Source organism: Pan paniscus, chromosome X, assembly GCF_029289425.2.
Source record: "Pan paniscus chromosome X, NHGRI_mPanPan1-v2.0_pri, whole genome shotgun sequence".
Taxonomy (NCBI): domain Eukaryota; kingdom Metazoa; phylum Chordata; class Mammalia; order Primates; family Hominidae; genus Pan; species Pan paniscus.
Window position 1 is genome coordinate 88,792,259 of NC_073272.2, and position 19,231 is coordinate 88,811,489.

Sequence of the window (19,231 nt, forward strand, 5' to 3'; positions counted from 1 at the left end):
ATAACGACGCATATGTTACATTCGTCGGTGTCGTAAAATACCAAAGTATATGTTACTTTCGTTGTTGTCGTGAAATACTGACGCATATCTTATATTCGTCGGTGTTGTGAAATACCGACGTATATATTATATTCGTAGGTGTCGTAAAATAACGACATATATATTATATTTGTAGGTGTCGTAAAATACCGACGTATATAGCATAGGTGTCGTGAAATACCGACGTATATCTTATATTCGTAGGTGTCGTGAAATACCGACGTATATCTTATATTCGTCGGTGTCGTGAAATTCCGTCGTATATGTTACATTCGTCGGTGTCGTGAAATACCAACGTATATGTCACATTCGTCGTTGTCGTGAAATACCGACGTATATCTTATATTAGTCGGTGTCGTGAAATACCGACGTATATTTTATATTCCTAGGTGTCGTAAAATAACGACTATATATTATATTTGTAGGTGTCGTAAAATACCGACGTATATAGTATAAGTGTTGTGAAATACCGACGTATATATTATATTCGTAGGTGTTGTGAAATACCGACGTACATCTTATATTCGTAGGTGTCGTGAAATTCCGTCGTATATGTTATATTCGTCGGTGTCGTAAAATACCAACGTATATGTTACATTTGTCGGTGTCGTAAAATACCGACGTATATGTTACATTCGTCGGTGTCGTGAAATACCGACGTATATCTTATATTAGTCGGTGTCGTGAAATACCGACGTATATTTTATATTCCTAGGTGTCGTGAAATTCTGTGGTATATGTTATATTCGTCGCTGTCATAAAATACCGACGTATATAGTATAGGTGTCGTGAAATACAGACGTATATATTATATTCGTAGGTGTCGTGAAATACCGACATATATTTTACATTCCTAGGTGTCGTGAAATTCCGTTGTATATGTTATATTCGTCTGTTTCATAAAATGCCGACGTATATGTTATATTCGTCGGTGTCGTAAAATACTGACGTATATGTTACATTTGTCAGTGTCATAAAATACGGACGTATATGTTACTTTCGTCATTGTCGTGAAATACCGATGTATATCTAAGATTCGTCAGTGTCGTAAAATACCGACGTATATCTTATATTAGTCGGTGTCGTGAAATACCGACATATATATTCGTAGGTGTCGTAAAATAACGACATATATATGATATTTGTAGGTGTCGTAAAATACCGACGTATATAGCATAGGTGTCGTGAAATACTGACGTATATGTTATATTCGTAGGTGTCGTGAAATACCGATGAATATCTTATATTCGTCGGTGTCGTGAAATTCCGTCGTATATGTTATATTCGTCAGTGTCGTAAAATACCAGGGTATATCTTGGACTCGTCGGTGTCGTAAAATACCGACGTATATCTTATTTTCGTAGGTGTGGTGAAATACCGTCGTATATGTTATATTCGTCAGTGTCATAAAATACCGACGTATATCTTAGATTCGTCGGTGTCGTAAAATAACGACGTATATGTTACATTCATCGGTGTCGTAAAATACCGACGTATATGTTACATTCGTCGTTGTTGTGAAATACCGACATATATCTTATATTAGTCGGTGTCGTGAAATACGGACGTATATTTTATATTCCTAGGTGTCGTAAAATAACGACATATACATTATATTTGTAGGTGTCGTAAAATACCGACGTATATAGTATAGGTGTCGTGAAATACCGACATATATTTTACATTCCTAGGTGTCGTGAAATTCCGTCGTATATGTTATATTCGTCGGTGTCATAAAATACAGATGTATATGTTACATTCGTTGGTGTCGTAAAATGCGGACGTATATGTTACTTTCGTCGTTGTCGTGAAATACCGACGTATATCTTACATTAGTCGGTGTCGTGAAATACCGACGTATATATTCGTAGGTGTCGTAAAATAACGACATATATATTATATTTTTAGGTGTCATAAAATACTGTCGTATATAGCATAGGTGTCGTGAAATACCGACGTATATCTTATATTCGTAGGTGTCTTGAAATACTGACGTATATCTTATATTCGTCGGTGTCGTAAAATACTGACGTATATGCTATGTTCGTCGGTGTCGTGAAATACCGATGTATATCTTAGATTCGTCGGTGTCGTAAAATAGCAACGTATATCTTAGATTCGTCGGTGTCGTAAAATACCGACGTATATCTTGGACTCGTCTGTGTCGTAAAATACCGACGTATATGTTACTTTCATCGGTGTCGTGAAATACCGACATATATCTTAGATTTGTCGGTGTCGTAAAATACCGACGTATATCTTGGATTCGTCGGTGTCGTAAAATACCTACGTATATCTTCGATTCGTCGGTGTCATAAAATACCGACGTGTATCTTGGATTCGTCGGTGTCGTAAAATACCGACGTGTATCTTAGATTCGTCGGTGTCTTAAAATACCGACGTATATCTTGGATTCGTTGGTGTCGTAAAATACCGACGTATATCTTAGATGCGTCGGTGTTGTAAAATACTGATGTATATGTTACATTCATCGGTGTCGTAAAATACCGTCGTATATGTTATATTCGTCGGTGTCGTAAAATACCGACGTATATCTTATTTTCGTAGGTGTCGTAAAATACCGACGTATTTGTTATAATCGTCGGTGTCGTAAAATACCGACGTATATGTTATATTCGTCGGTGTCACAAAATAACGACGCATATGTTACATTCGTCGGTGTCGTAAAATACCAAAGTATATGTTACTTTCGTTGTTGTCGTGAAATACTGACGCATATCTTATATTCGTCGGTGTTGTGAAATACCGACGTATATATTATATTCGTAGGTGTCGTAAAATAACGACATATATATTATATTTGTAGGTGTCGTAAAATACCGACGTATATAGCATAGGTGTCGTGAAATACCGACGTATATCTTATATTCGTAGGTGTCGTGAAATACCGACGTATATCTTATATTCGTCGGTGTCGTGAAATTCCGTCGTATATGTTACATTCGTCGGTGTCGTGAAATACCAACGTATATGTCACATTCGTCGTTGTCGTGAAATACCGACGTATATCTTATATTAGTCGGTGTCGTGAAATACCGACGTATATTTTATATTCCTAGGTGTCGTAAAATAACGACTATATATTATATTTGTAGGTGTCGTAAAATACCGACGTATATAGTATAAGTGTTGTGAAATACCGACGTATATATTATATTCGTAGGTGTTGTGAAATACCGACGTACATCTTATATTCGTAGGTGTCGTGAAATTCCGTCGTATATGTTATATTCGTCGGTGTCGTAAAATACCAACGTATATGTTACATTTGTCGGTGTCGTAAAATACCGACGTATATGTTACATTCGTCGGTGTCGTGAAATACCGACGTATATCTTATATTAGTCGGTGTCGTGAAATACCGACGTATATTTTATATTCCTAGGTGTCGTGAAATTCTGTGGTATATGTTATATTCGTCGCTGTCATAAAATACCGACGTATATAGTATAGGTGTCGTGAAATACAGACGTATATATTATATTCGTAGGTGTCGTGAAATACCGACATATATTTTACATTCCTAGGTGTCGTGAAATTCCGTTGTATATGTTATATTCGTCTGTTTCATAAAATGCCGACGTATATGTTATATTCGTCGGTGTCGTAAAATACTGACGTATATGTTACATTTGTCAGTGTCATAAAATACGGACGTATATGTTACTTTCGTCATTGTCGTGAAATACCGATGTATATCTAAGATTCGTCAGTGTCGTAAAATACCGACGTATATCTTATATTAGTCGGTGTCGTGAAATACCGACATATATATTCGTAGGTGTCGTAAAATAACGACATATATATGATATTTGTAGGTGTCGTAAAATACCGACGTATATAGCATAGGTGTCGTGAAATACTGACGTATATGTTATATTCGTAGGTGTCGTGAAATACCGATGAATATCTTATATTCGTCGGTGTCGTGAAATTCCGTCGTATATGTTATATTCGTCAGTGTCGTAAAATACCAGGGTATATCTTGGACTCGTCGGTGTCGTAAAATACCGACGTATATCTTATTTTCGTAGGTGTGGTGAAATACCGTCGTATATGTTATATTCGTCAGTGTCATAAAATACCGACGTATATCTTAGATTCGTCGGTGTCGTAAAATAACGACGTATATGTTACATTCATCGGTGTCGTAAAATACCGACGTATATGTTACATTCGTCGTTGTTGTGAAATACCGACATATATCTTATATTAGTCGGTGTCGTGAAATACGGACGTATATTTTATATTCCTAGGTGTCGTAAAATAACGACATATACATTATATTTGTAGGTGTCGTAAAATACCGACGTATATAGTATAGGTGTCGTGAAATACCGACATATATTTTACATTCCTAGGTGTCGTGAAATTCCGTCGTATATGTTATATTCGTCGGTGTCATAAAATACAGATGTATATGTTACATTCGTTGGTGTCGTAAAATGCGGACGTATATGTTACTTTCGTCGTTGTCGTGAAATACCGACGTATATCTTACATTAGTCGGTGTCGTGAAATACCGACGTATATATTCGTAGGTGTCGTAAAATAACGACATATATATTATATTTTTAGGTGTCATAAAATACTGTCGTATATAGCATAGGTGTCGTGAAATACCGACGTATATCTTATATTCGTAGGTGTCTTGAAATACTGACGTATATCTTATATTCGTCGGTGTCGTAAAATACTGACGTATATGCTATGTTCGTCGGTGTCGTGAAATACCGATGTATATCTTAGATTCGTCGGTGTCGTAAAATAGCAACGTATATCTTAGATTCGTCGGTGTCGTAAAATACCGACGTATATCTTGGACTCGTCTGTGTCGTAAAATACCGACGTATATGTTACTTTCATCGGTGTCGTGAAATACCGACATATATCTTAGATTTGTCGGTGTCGTAAAATACCGACGTATATCTTGGATTCGTCGGTGTCGTAAAATACCTACGTATATCTTCGATTCGTCGGTGTCATAAAATACCGACGTGTATCTTGGATTCGTCGGTGTCGTAAAATACCGACGTGTATCTTAGATTCGTCGGTGTCTTAAAATACCGACGTATATCTTGGATTCGTTGGTGTCGTAAAATACCGACGTATATCTTAGATGCGTCGGTGTTGTAAAATACTGATGTATATGTTACATTCATCGGTGTCGTAAAATACCGTCGTATATGTTATATTCGTCGGTGTCGTAAAATACCGACGTATATCTTATTTTCGTAGGTGTCGTGAAATACCGACGTATATATTATATTCGTAGGTGTTGTAAAATAATGACGTAGATATGATGTTTGTAGGTGTTATAAAGTACCGACCTATATATTATAGGTGTCGTAAAATACCGACCTACATATTTTATTTATAGGTGTCGTAAAATACCAACGTATATATTATAGGTGTCGTAAAATACCGACGTATATATTATATTTATAGGTGTCATAAAATACCGACGTATATATTATATTTATAGGTATTGTAAAATACCGACGTATTTATTATAGGTATCGTAAAATACTGACGTATATATTATATTTATAGGTATCGTAAAATACCGACATATATATTATATTTATAGGTATCGTAAAATACCGACGTATATATTTATAGGTATCGTAAAATACCGACATACATATTACAGGTGTCGTAAAATACCGATGTATAGATTATATTTGTAGGTCTTGTAAAACACCGACGTGTATATTATATTTATAGGTGTCGTAAAATAACAACGTATATATTATATTTATAGGTGTCATTAAATACCGACGTATTTATTATATTTATATATATCATTAAATATATATTTATATAATATATTTAATAAATGTTTATTGAATTTCATGGAAATTTTACCCAGGCAGAGTTGGGCATTCTGTTTTAATGCCAAACAAACATGAAACAAACTTACTCCACACAACCCTGATAATAACCAGCCAATATTTTCTTTTTTTTTTCTTTCTTAGCCCATTTATTTGCCCATACATCTGTAATAGAGACGCACTGTGAGTCAGGTTTACATTTTCCCAGCAAACAGAATCATCAAACAATAGGATTTTAAAGCTCTGTCTTGCTTGTATATAGGTTGTATTTCCCTAATTTTGCATATGTTAGCATTTCACCTGTTATCATCTGTGGAGTTCCCTAGATTCTGTTTCCTTCTGAAATCTGATTTCAAAAGAGGAGGAATGTTTATAAAATGTTTTATGTGCCATATCTTATATAAATATGAAAACCACATTTTCATATGGGAAAAGAATTATAATTATTATACCTTCCTTACAATTATGTTGCTCAAAGAAAGTTAATAACTTATCCATATCATTGAGCTTTTCAGTGCCAGAGTTTAGATTTTTATCCAGGTCTGCTTAACTCCAATGCGATTCTCTTTTCTAAAGCATAAGACCAAACAAAACTATTGTTATCTTATAAAGATTACATTTCCATTGGAAATGTCACATAATAGAAATTAAAATCTAGTATAAAGTAGGCCACTATAATTCTTTGATTCAAAAATATGAAATGGACTTTTTCCCTCTGTATCAACCTTCCATGCACCATTTCCCAACATTTTTCATTCTTTTCAAGCTGATATTCACAAAACTTTAAGTTAGAATAATGATTGTGAAACAGCATGAAACAAAGAAAGCTAAAAATACCCTAAAAAGGTGAATGAATACAGGAAAACACTTTGCATAACTTGGTAAGGATGAATTTAAAATAGTTTATATTGCATAACTTTTAAGTCAAAAAAACTATTGCAGAATACAATTTTCCTGCACATTACATTGAACATTTTATGCCAATTACATTAACATTTTTCCGATTCATGTTTTAGCCTGCAATCATGCACTAGATCTCAGAAAACTCATATGAAAAATAAAACAAAAACAAACCGACATGAAATAGACAATTGCTGGTCACAGTGGTAAGATAATAATTTTATGCCATAAGAAAACACAACCAGAATATTTTCCTAGGTAATAAACTGTGTTTCCTTTTGAAATATTTACTACTAGACACTTCATCTCAATCCAGTTGAAACAACCTTTAAAACATTCCAAAAGAGTGCCATACTCTGTTCCAGAGAATTTTTGTATGTGGCTTCTCTTCGACACCCCTTAGTAATCTATTGTTAGTTTTCTCTCTCTTATCTTCTCTTTTTCCTTGTTTTGTTCAACCTGAAGTGTCTCTCTTCCCACAGGCTTTAAAACATTTATATTAGTGTTTGTTGGGAGGGAATCTTGTAATGAATACATTATTAATAAATCATTAATAACATTTATTAATGGATCATTAATGTTTGCTACCTAGATATCTGGCTTTCTTTTTGTGGGTTTCATTTTCCATACTACCATGTGATCATTTAAGTCAAAGATGGAAAATAGATTTCATTTTGTGTTCCATATTCAAATAGATGGTAGTGGCATGCTACATTGAGATAAGAGTTGGAGATTATGTCTTCTTTAAATGGAGAAAAGTTACATGAACATAGATAGTTGGGTGGGTGGCTAGTGATGACAGTGTGCTATGTATTTCCCATTTTGATTGAAAATGTAGTCACTATTGAAAATATTTTCCTGTTGTATTAATTGAATATGCCCCCAAGATACACCTCTCTGGTCTAGTCATACAAACTGTGAGAAGAATCTAGGATTTCTTGTAACTGCTGTGTTGTCCTAGACTGCAATATATTCCATACTAGCATTTATTGAATGCGGACTCTGCATTAGGCACAATTTTAAGTTGTTTACAGGTGTGTTAGTTACTGTTATTATCTTCAATGTGCAGATTAGGTAACTGAGGAAACAGGGTTAGGTAAAAACACTTCAATTTCCTTCAACATATACTTTCTTTAGATAAAATGTTTTTGAGGAGTATAAGGCTATGGAAGAACAGGCAGCATTCTTGTTCCTAAAATGGTTAGTTAAATGTAAGTACCATTTATTGGAATTGATTTCAAGGCCATAATTCACAAGTCAGACAGTGAACAATCTTTACCCTTGTACAGGATGCCTAAATTTTCTTAATTTCTCCATTGGACAGACAATACTTGGGAATCAACTATGAAGTTGGTTTAAAAAGTTCAACTCTTTCAAGTTGTTATATTTAAAAAGATCATTATGACTAACAACCAATTCACTTGCTGTGAGAAGAGGTGGATGTGAGTCATAAAATAAGTTTTAAGTCAGAAAATTGGATTTAATTCAGACTTTTCCTCCTCTTACATCAATTGAATGACAGGGATAAATGAACTTGATTTAGCTAGATTTAGAATTGGAGTTGTCTTTCTTATCTATCAAAAGCACGGCAGGACTGATCATCTGGATATCATCAGCTGATGATCAAACATGTCAAATTAATGCAGAAAAAATAAAATAATTTGTGGCATTATATTCTATAATTTATTATGTTGATTTATGACACTTTATTTATTGCAAAACTATGGCATCAAAATTTGGAATTTTATCTACATTACGAATTGGGTAAAGTAACTTTTAATTACATTGTATACTTTAAGAAATGTGTTAGCCATTCTACTGCAATTGTAAATATGTCCACCCATTAAATTTAAAACCTCCTAATTGAGATAATTCTAATAAAAATTTTAAAAATTCTTCAAAGCTTCAAAAACTTCATGATATTTCTGATCTTGTAATAAGCATAAAACTAAGAGATGCTTTTTCTGTGTAAGCAATGATTGTTAATATAATAGCTATTGAGTTTTCTCTTTTAGTTGAAAGCATTGTATTTTGACATCAGAAGTTACATGTGAAACAATAATTGTTATAATAATTTAATTACCCACTTTAAATGACCGTATATAATGTAGTTGCTAATATATGCTGTTTTTTCTACAGAACATCATTGACAAGATTACGTACATATTCACTATTAGCTTCGAGAACTTTTTATGTACACAAGGCTAGTAAAAGCGCATTCAAAATTACATGTTTTAGGCTGAGGTCTCACTCCTACAGTGCCTTCAGCAAAGTTTTTGGCCTCAGATCATATTCTCAGGCAAATTGTTTTCTATAAAAACTTCCTTTCTGTATTGAAAGGCTGAAGGAATAAAATAAGGAAAAATCCCTTCATTTCTCTCAGACAGTGCAAAGGGAGAAAAATTCTCTGGATAAATACACTGACAGTTTTATTTAATGATTTGAATATAAATTAAATAAGTGTTTAAGAAGTAGTTTAGCTAGTTATACACTTCCTTCATTTAGACAAATAATACAATCACATTTTTTGGCATTATTGGAAATAGCACACAATTTAGGGTCAGTTATTTCTAATTCTGATCATTCAAATTTCAAGCTCTTTGACTTTCTGTGTTTTTAACATTGGCCCAGTCATTAATCTCTTAAATGTTCAATGTATTCAATTTAGAACTTTATAAAATGTATAAAATATAGTTAATAATACAGGTACAACCTACTTCATGACAGAATACAACATCCCAAAATATTCCACTCTGGCATATTGGCAATTTCAGTTAAAGGCACTTAAAAAACAGCAGATTCAAGAAAAATGCTCTGATCTTCCTTCTCCCTTTTGTTTCTTAAAAGCAGAAGATGAAATTCCCACTTTAAAGAAGTCCTCCCTATATGATATGGCTTGACTGTGTCCCCACCCAAATCTCATCTTGAGTTGTAGCTCCCATAATCCCCACGTGTCATGGGAGGGACCCAGTAGGAGGTAATTGAATCATGGGAGTAGATTTTTCCTGTGCTGTTCTTGTGATACTGAAAAAGTCTCATGAGATCTGATGGTTTTATGAAGGGTAGTTCCCCTGCATGTGCTTGTGCCAGCTGCCCTGTAAAGTCATGTATTTGCTTCTCCTTTGCCTTTTGCTATGATTGTGAGGCCTCCCCAGCCATGCAGAACTGTGAGTCCATTAAACCTCTTTTCTTTATAAATTACCCAGTCTTTGGTATGTCTTTATCAGCAGCATGAGAACAGACTAATACACTATATTAGAAAAAAAGTAACATTCTGCATACTGGGTGAGATAGAGACACATAAATGCCTCAAATGATCATTTACCAATGTGCTATGTGTTTATGGAGTGAAAAGTAACTTTAAAAACGTTTTAAGATATCTTGCATAGGCATAGGACATAAAACACTTTTTTCCTTCAGAGGTTTCCTCAAAATGTCACCTATTTAGTGTAATCTTCCCTGACCATTGTATTTAAAACTGCAATCTCTTCCTCTCCCAGGTATAACCACCTCAGAGTACCTCTTACTGTCTTTTCAGGTATTATTGTTCTTCTTAATATTTATCACTTTCTGACTTATATATTACAAATATATTTGTTTGTTTGTGTCTCTTCACTATATTTTGAACAGAAATTTTATTTTTCTATTTTGTTCAATACCGTTTCCCCAACTTTTGGAATAATGACTGGCACGTAATAGCTGCTCGATAAGTATTTTTTAAATAGATAAATTAGTAAGTGATCAGAAAATGCTTTATATAATGGCCAACAAAGACATATAATTTTAAAATATATGAATTTTCACTTCACTGATTTATTGGCTTTCAGTTCACAGTGATTTCTGACATAAAACTTATACATTTTCAGTTACTAAAACTTATCAAAATTGACCAGGCATGGTGGCTCACGCCTGTAATGCCAGCACTTTGGGAGGCCGAGACCTGCGGATCACCTGAGGTCAGGAGTTCGAGACCAGCCTGGCCAACACGATGAAACCCCGTCTCTACTAAAAATACAAAAATTAGCCAGGTGGTGGTGGTGCATGCCTGTAATCCCAGCTATTCGAGAGGCTGAGGCAGGAGAATCACAGGAATCCGGGAGGTGGAGATTGCAGTGAACCAAGATCGTGCTGCTGCACTCCAGCCTGGGTGACAGCAAGACTCCATCTAAAAAATAAATAAATAAATAAATAAATAAATAAATAAATAAATAAATGATAAAAATAAATAAATAAATAAAATTTATCAAAATAACCTTGTTTTTTCCATTTTTTCTATGATTACAAGGTATACGTTATTAAAAAGCCCTGGGGACATCTCTTATCAGATATTCGAACTGAAAATTTAGTATATGCAATCAAGTTGGTTTCATAAATACATTTTAGAGAAAATAAAAACTAATAGTATAAACACAATACATCCCAGATTAATTTAAGAATTAAAGGTGTTATTTAATTTCAAAAATAAAGCAATTATAAAAAAATTCAAGTCTCTTTGTATCTGAACTCTTTTCACCCGTTAATTTTATTTTATACAGTTACCTTAGAATGACAGTCACTTTATTTTCAGTTCTTGGACCCTACAAAAAAATGCTGCAATAAATATCTTTGTATATACACTCTTACAAATTGGTATCCAAATCTTCACACTTTTTCATCAGGGTGTTAAAATACAAAGACCCCTACATATCTGCCAATATTAAATGTGTTACTATTTTATATTGGAAGAGACTAATATGATAGCTCTTAATCACTTTAATTGTGATTTCCTTGACTTAGTAAATTTAAAATGTTTTTCATGTGGAATGTTTACCATTTTGGGTTGATCATCTCTGAAGTGTCTAGTCATCTATTTCCCATTCTTTTCTATTGGGATTTTTACATTTTTTCCTCGTCAATTTAAAAGAACTATGTATGCATTACAGAAGTAACTTTTTGTCTCTCTAGAGTAGTTTTGGTTTCTGACAAAATAATTACTAACCTGAGTTCTTGGTTCTCTCCTCCCAAAATATAAACTCTGGCAAATTATAGAAAGAATATAGAATAGAGAAATCTGCAACAACAAGGAGAAAAATCCTTGGATGTCAAAAGACTGTTTTAACTTTCTGCAGGAGAAAGGGTACGTGTCTATAGTCTATAGCAAGAGGCATCAGGTTCAACTCTGAAATAATAAATTTGAGTAGTGGTTCTCAAAGTGTGATTCCAGACAACCAGCATCAATGCCACTTGGGAAATTGTTAAAAATGCAAATATGGGGGCCCCGCCTTGGTTTTACTGGATCGGAACACCTGGCTGTGGTGGCCAGTAAACTGTTAGAACAAGCCTATCAGATGATTCTCATTCAGAGTGGAATGTGAAAACGAATAAATTTTTGAAAAAACTGTTGAATTTTGTTCTTCCATTCTCCTTGCCATTTCCTTTGTAACAATTAATATCTGCTTCTTCACTACAGTAATCCTGAGGCAATAACTCAGACCACTGACTGAATAGACAAATGGACTATCCCAGATCATGTGTGAAAACAGAACTCTGACCTATAGCCTCTGCTGAAAGCAGCCCAGGAAGTCAAACCACTTACGTAGCAATCATCCCAGAATAGTCAGGACTTGATCAGCGACTGCAAGCTTCCCTATTTTTTATTCCCAGCTTTGGACTAGGGACTAATAAGAGAAAGCTGAATATGCTCCCCAAACCAATCAATCACCTAAGATTCCCCACTTCTAGTTAGCATGCCTCTAGCTTTTTCATGCCAACAACCTCCAATCAGAACATAATTGATGCTTTCCCTTTTTCTATCATAGTTTTTCCACTTCCCTGCATATCTCTGAGTCTGCCAAAATCAAGTGATGTTGGTTGACTTCCTTACTGTAGCAAGTTCTAAATAAACAGCCTTTGTTTGTTTTCATTTGGTTGGTCTTCATTTATTTCCACACTGCTAATGCAAGCGTAAATAATTCTAATATCAGAGCAGTGTATAAAACACTGCTGGGGTGAAGGATTGCTACTAACTGGAGTGTTATTTACCCGCCTCCACTCTCTTTTTCCATTCCCCCAGTTAGTGGTCTACTATGGTCTTCTGAGGATTTAAAATTGAAACACAGACCTGAAGAGTTGTTTGGTTAAGTGAATGATTAACTATGGTTCTATGGCCCCTGGGCTTTTCACAATAGAACTTGTTCACCTCCTCTCTGGAAGTAGTTCTTTTGGCCCTGAAAAATTAGCACAATCTGAGTAGCCAGTATCCCCAGGTGAATAAGAGCTCACAGGCCAAAATAAAGTTATGCCTTAGGAGACAAGTCTGCCTCAAAAGACTGTTTTCTTTAAAAAATAAAATTCAAACATGTATCCTTTTAACTTTACATTTTTTTATCTTGGTTAGGGAAGACTCCAACACCCTTCAATTTTACGTGTAGGCTTTTAGATTTTCCTGCAAGATTTTTTAATATTTACATTTTAAACTTTAGTACATCTGGAGATTATTTTTGTTTCCTCTATAAGATAGAGAGTCTCATTTTCATTTATTTCTAGATTAAAGAAGCATATATGCTATTAAAATGCATAAAACAGTTTATCTTTCGTTGTTAAATTCAGCCACTGAATTTGTCATATATTAGTTTCCCATATGTCTTAGTATCCGAAAACAATGATCTGATGTAAACACAAAAGATTATATTCCATAGTTATTCCTCCAAATATCTTATAGGATCTTTTTTTTTCTAAATTCTCTCCTCACTGCCACACCCTCTTCAAGAAAAATTATATTAAAATTCCCTCCTTACTGCCATACTACCAACAAAAATCCTATTGAAATTGCACTAAACTTGTTGTTGTTGATTTTAAAGTATTAACATACTTGCAATATGCAATCTTTCGCTATACAAAAATCAGAATCTGGGGTTGTTGTCCAACTTTCCACAATTTTCCTAGTAGCCATAAATGTTTTGCTTCTTTATTTTGGTAACCTTCCCCTCTCTTCCCCCAGCCTATACTTTCAGTTTGAATGGGATTTTCCATTTTTTAATGTTAATCAACCATCCTGTCTCAGTGGTAGTTCATAAAGTATTTATTAATGTGGTTCAAACAGATTTCTACTTTTTTTTTTTTTTTTTTTGAGACAGTCTGTGGCCCAGGCTGGAATGCAGTGGCACTATGTCTGCTCGCTACAAGCTCCGCCTCCGGGGTTCAGGCCATTCTCCTCCTGCCTCAGCCTCCCGAGTGGCTGGGACTACAGGCACCCGCCACCATGCCTGGCTAATTTTTTTTATGTTTTTAGTAGAGACAGGGTTTCACCACGTTAGCCAGGATGGTCTCGGTCTTCTGACCTCGTGATCCGCACGCCTCGGCCTCCCAAAGTGCTGGGATTACAGGCGTGAGTCACCGTGCCTGGCCCTATTTCCACTCATTTTATAAACTAAAAATCTATTTCATAGATTTGGTGCTGAAAATATCTTTCCTCCCTTGTTTCTGGACCTGTAAGGTTGTGAGTCAGGTGCCATTGGCAATCCCACTGCTGCTAACAGGCAGAGACAAAGCACATTAAGATAATCAGAGTCCTGACGGCATTTAAGTCCATAGTTCCTATAATTTCTGAGACTAGTTTCACTTCTTTCCATCATGTAGTTTGGATATTAAACCAACAGATTTCACTTTTTGCTTAACTTTTTGAAACTGTGTTTCTAACACTTCTTACGGTAAGAGTTTTAATTAATTCTCAGTTAATAAATATGGCATATCTTTACATAGTTAACATTTTTAAATGTCTAAAATGTATTCAAGTCTCCAAATTACAAATTAATTTTGAATTTTCCTCAACTAGGTTTTAAGTATTTTTATTTAAGATGCTATCTAGTTAGATAACATATTTTGTTCTTATACTAATGTGCTGTGTCCCTACTTAATATTTCTACCGATTATTTCTGATACGTAGAAAAGTTAGTGATTGTTGTACATTTGTTTCTTCACCAGCCAACCAACTATGCTATTTTACTACTAAAATATTTGTTTTTCAACTATTTCTTTTCTGTTTTGAGATAAATTGAATTTTTGTACTTGTCCTTCAACTAATAGCATGCTTTATTTCTGCTTTCTAAACATATCAGACATTATGAAATTATATTCTATATTGTATGTATATAGATATACATATATACATGTGTATGCACACATGTATGTGTGTGTGTAAAATACATTATATAATATTTGGGATTACGGGGCTAGAAACAATTAGAAAGTTACTATTTATCTTGGCTATTCAGTTGACTTTTTAGAAAAAGAATAAATAACAGGGAAATTATTTGATAATATAAATTATCAAAGCAAAATTAGTCATGTTTGTTCAAGAAATACAAGAGCCATAAAAAATTTGTATAGGTATATTTTCTAGCTATTCATAAGTATATCACAATATTAAACTATTGAACTAATGTGAGCACTTAATTCCCTATAAATCTGAACTTGTAAAGTTGCTTTAATATATATTCCTTTAAAAATAAAAAAATGAACTCCAGCCTGAGTGACAGAGTGAGATTGTCTCAAAATAAATAAATAAAACAAGCAAATAACATAAAAGTCATAAAATAGGTTTTCAAAAAATTATTTTATTTTTAAAATTATTGCACATTAAATTTTGATTGATATTCAATAACAGTCTCCTTGACAAAACTCCATTCAAGCTTCTCTGAATTGTCCTCCCAACTAGGATTCGATTCCTGGGTTTTCATGTTCTTCTCTGCATTGCCCAATTTTAGCCAAAACCCTGCTAAGCCAGTTTAGCCAGAATCCCCTACTCTACATCTGATTGTGTTCCTCAACCCTAGCAATCCTCCAGATGATATCTGATGGCTGGTCTGACCTCACCAAGAATCATGTTAGGTAGGTTTAGCCAGAATCCTCCCTTATCCCTGATGTCTTCGATTAGTAATTTCTCTCCAACTACACCTTCTCCCCTACATTCTTGACTGTAAATTTCCACTTTTCTTTATTGTATTTAGAATTGATTTCAGTTCTATTCTGATATATTTTCCCCCCTTATTGCAGTAGTTTTTGGGTAAAATATGTTCTACTGCTTTAACTGCTATCCAGCTCTAGCTTTTCTTTGACAAACATTCACAGATTGTATAACAATCATCACAATCAACATACAGAATACTACCATCACCTCAAAATCTTTCTCATGTTATCTCTAAAAGATAATTTTAAAATTTAAGTTTTTATTTTTATACGCTTTGTGTCACAAATATTATACTAAGATGCATTTGTAGAAAAATATAGATTATAAAATTGAACCTAATCTACTGCCTATTATATTTGCTTCTGTGATCTTAAAATACACACAGAAACAGTGAGATACAAAGGTTCTCTGAGCTAAAAGGCTGATCCCCTGATGAATTTATTTAACCAATAATAGAGATCAAAGATACAAGAAACACACAAAGCTGCAATCATTAATATCAACTATAGATAACATTAAACAGCTGAAAACAAGGTATTCAATGTTATTAACATTTATCCTGAATTGTATTCCTCCTATAAACGTATCCTTAAAGGTGAATTTCCTCTTCTTAATATGCATATATACATTATTATTTTTAATACAGAGACATCACACAGAAGATATTGGTTCACATCACAGTTAGATTCCTAACATGTCTGAGTAAAACAGCATATTGATTTATATATATGGTGACTGTTTTCAATTGATATAAAAATATTTACTGTTTAATAAAGCTAGTTGTTGCTTTTGGAACAATATAAAAAATGAAGAAACTATAGATTTCTATATACTTGCTAAAATTACTGTGTGTTAAAAAAGATATCAGAAGGTTCTATGCTTTAGACTTTAAACACCACTGCTGCTTTTCCAACGTTACATTAAAGGCTATTCCCAGTGACTGGTCCTCATTATTCTTTTATAAAGTCAGATTTTCTAGGGGTCCTTATTTTGCAATTCAGTTACCTTCTATGTATTTAAGGGGCAGTATAGGTTAAATTCTATCAATTGTTAGACTTGCATCCATAACTACTAAACATACTCAGTTTCTTCTTTATTCTGTGAAACTCTAAGTCAGGTAAAGTCCTTTGCAACTAATAATTTTAATGTAAACAAAGCTCTAAAGACAAAAATTTGATAACAGATTTGAAACCAAAATCTTGACCCAATGAGGCCCAAATTGCAACGTCTTAATCACTCCATCATCGTAATATACGTGACTATCTAGGGGAAGACATTTTTTATTATTTTGGGTCATCTGCATTTAAATGAATACATTATGAAGAAAACATGCATACCACAAGTGAGCTTTTATTTTTCCTTTTAGTTAATGTAGATTTAGTGTGTTTTACTGTTTTAGTTCAAAGTAGGCAGGTTCACAGACTTTGAATAATAGTAATATCAGAAATTCAAGTGTACTGAAAGGAGGAGACAAATACTGTGGTTTTTAAGTTCATTTTAGGTAAATGAACTGAATGCTGGTTATTCCTGCATATAGATTTATTAATGAACAAAATAAGAGAATACTGAGAATAGTTTTTGCAGAGTGAGAGCAAGATATCAGCAAATAATTTAGTTCTATAAATAGGGATACCACATTGCAACTCAGTCTGAAAGACTATTTGAGATGAATGACCCCATTTTATTTTGTTATTTTAATATTTTAAAATAAAACATGGAAGTTAAAGATTTAACTTTTTTTTTGATGTATCCAAAAACTAGATCCAAATATCTGAAATAATAAGGCTGTTTGGAGGATTGTTTTCATCTAATTCATATAGTATAATATCCATGATTTTCTAAAATAACTTTATTGTGTGAATATGTCATGCCATAATTTTTGTTTTTTTTAGTATGAATGCCCTCATTCCTCAAAGTCAACCTTTGATATAAGTGTAAATAGACTTCATCAGTGTGTTCAGGGAAAAGATAAGAAATATAAAACTGTTAAAAATTTGTATGCATATTTAAAAAAAAAATTGTACTTCATCCTTTCTCAGACACAGCCCCAAAGCCAAGACAAATAATATGATAGAAGATTTCATTCTAAATAAAAATCTTCTTTTTAAAATGGTAACCTGAAGCTGTATAATAGTATTTGTACAATAACTAATTCCTATATTGAAAGTTTAGTGAGGTATCTAGGCAGCACTTGCCATGTTTGCAGTTTATTAAGCAGTTTGAAGATGGTTGAACATTAGATACAAAAATAATTGAAGCTCAATACTGTTAGGTTTAGTAAGAACATAACGTGTCTTCTCTTTCCTTTTTTTCTTTTTTTTTTTTTGAGATGGAGTCTCGCTCTGTTGCCCAGGCTGGAGTGCAGTGGCATCATCTCAGCTCACCGCAACTTCCACCTCCTGGGTTCACGCCATTCTTCTGCCTCAGCCTCCAAGTAGCTGAGACTACAGGCGCCTGCCACCACGCCCAGCTAATTTTTTGTATTTTCAGTAGACACAGGGTTTCACCATGTTAGCCAGGATGGTCTCGGTCTCCTGACCTCGTGATCCACCCACGTCGACCTCCCAAAGTGGTGGGATTACAGGCGTGAGCCACCGTGCCCAGCCCATAATGTGTCTTTTTAAATTAATTAACTCTTAAGATCAGTGGAGTGTGTAGATGTTTACTTATATTTCTATCTTCACTTAGCTGTACCCAGGATGAAAAAAAAAAGACTAGTGGCTCTGTTAAACCCTGAAAATTAGCTTAATGATCTTACCTCTTCATCCTTTCTACCAATCTGGCCCCTTTTAAACCCCCGAATGTAATCATTGGTACTCATTGGTACTATCTTCCTCTTGATTTCAGAGAACACCTCCTTACAAATTTGTTAATTTTTCTCTTTTACTGTATTAAATCACTTACTGAGTAAAGTAATTCTTTCCTTGAAATGCGATTTGGTTTCTTCTTTGCTCTCCATTTCTATGCCATTTCCACTTAAACTTGTCCCTGCATTGTTGCAAAAACCCAACTGGTTTCTTTGATGTGACAAAATTAGAGAGATTACCTTTTTGATAGTAAGGTCAAAGCTCACCTACTAATCTGGACATCTAAAGCTGTCCTTCAATCAAATGCTCTCATTCCTCTGCTTCCTATCTTCTTCACTCATTCCATAATAACATTCCTTGTTACTTCTAAGCATACCTCTTCTCTTTCAGTTGACCATGATCCTTTCCATCTCATAGGCACTGCTTTTTATTTTACAACAATGACTTTGCTTATAAAGATCACTTCACCTAATACGTTCCCTGGCACATTGCTCCCTGTTCAAACAAGCCTTCATAAAAACCCAGATGTTTTAATATTATATTGATAATCATGTGTGTGTGTGTGTGTGTGCATGTTTGTGTTTTCTTTTGGCATTGTTTTTATACTTGAGAGAACAATGATGCCTGTGGTTTGATTAAACTATGAACATGAGGCTGGGCACGGTGGCTCATGCCTGTAATCT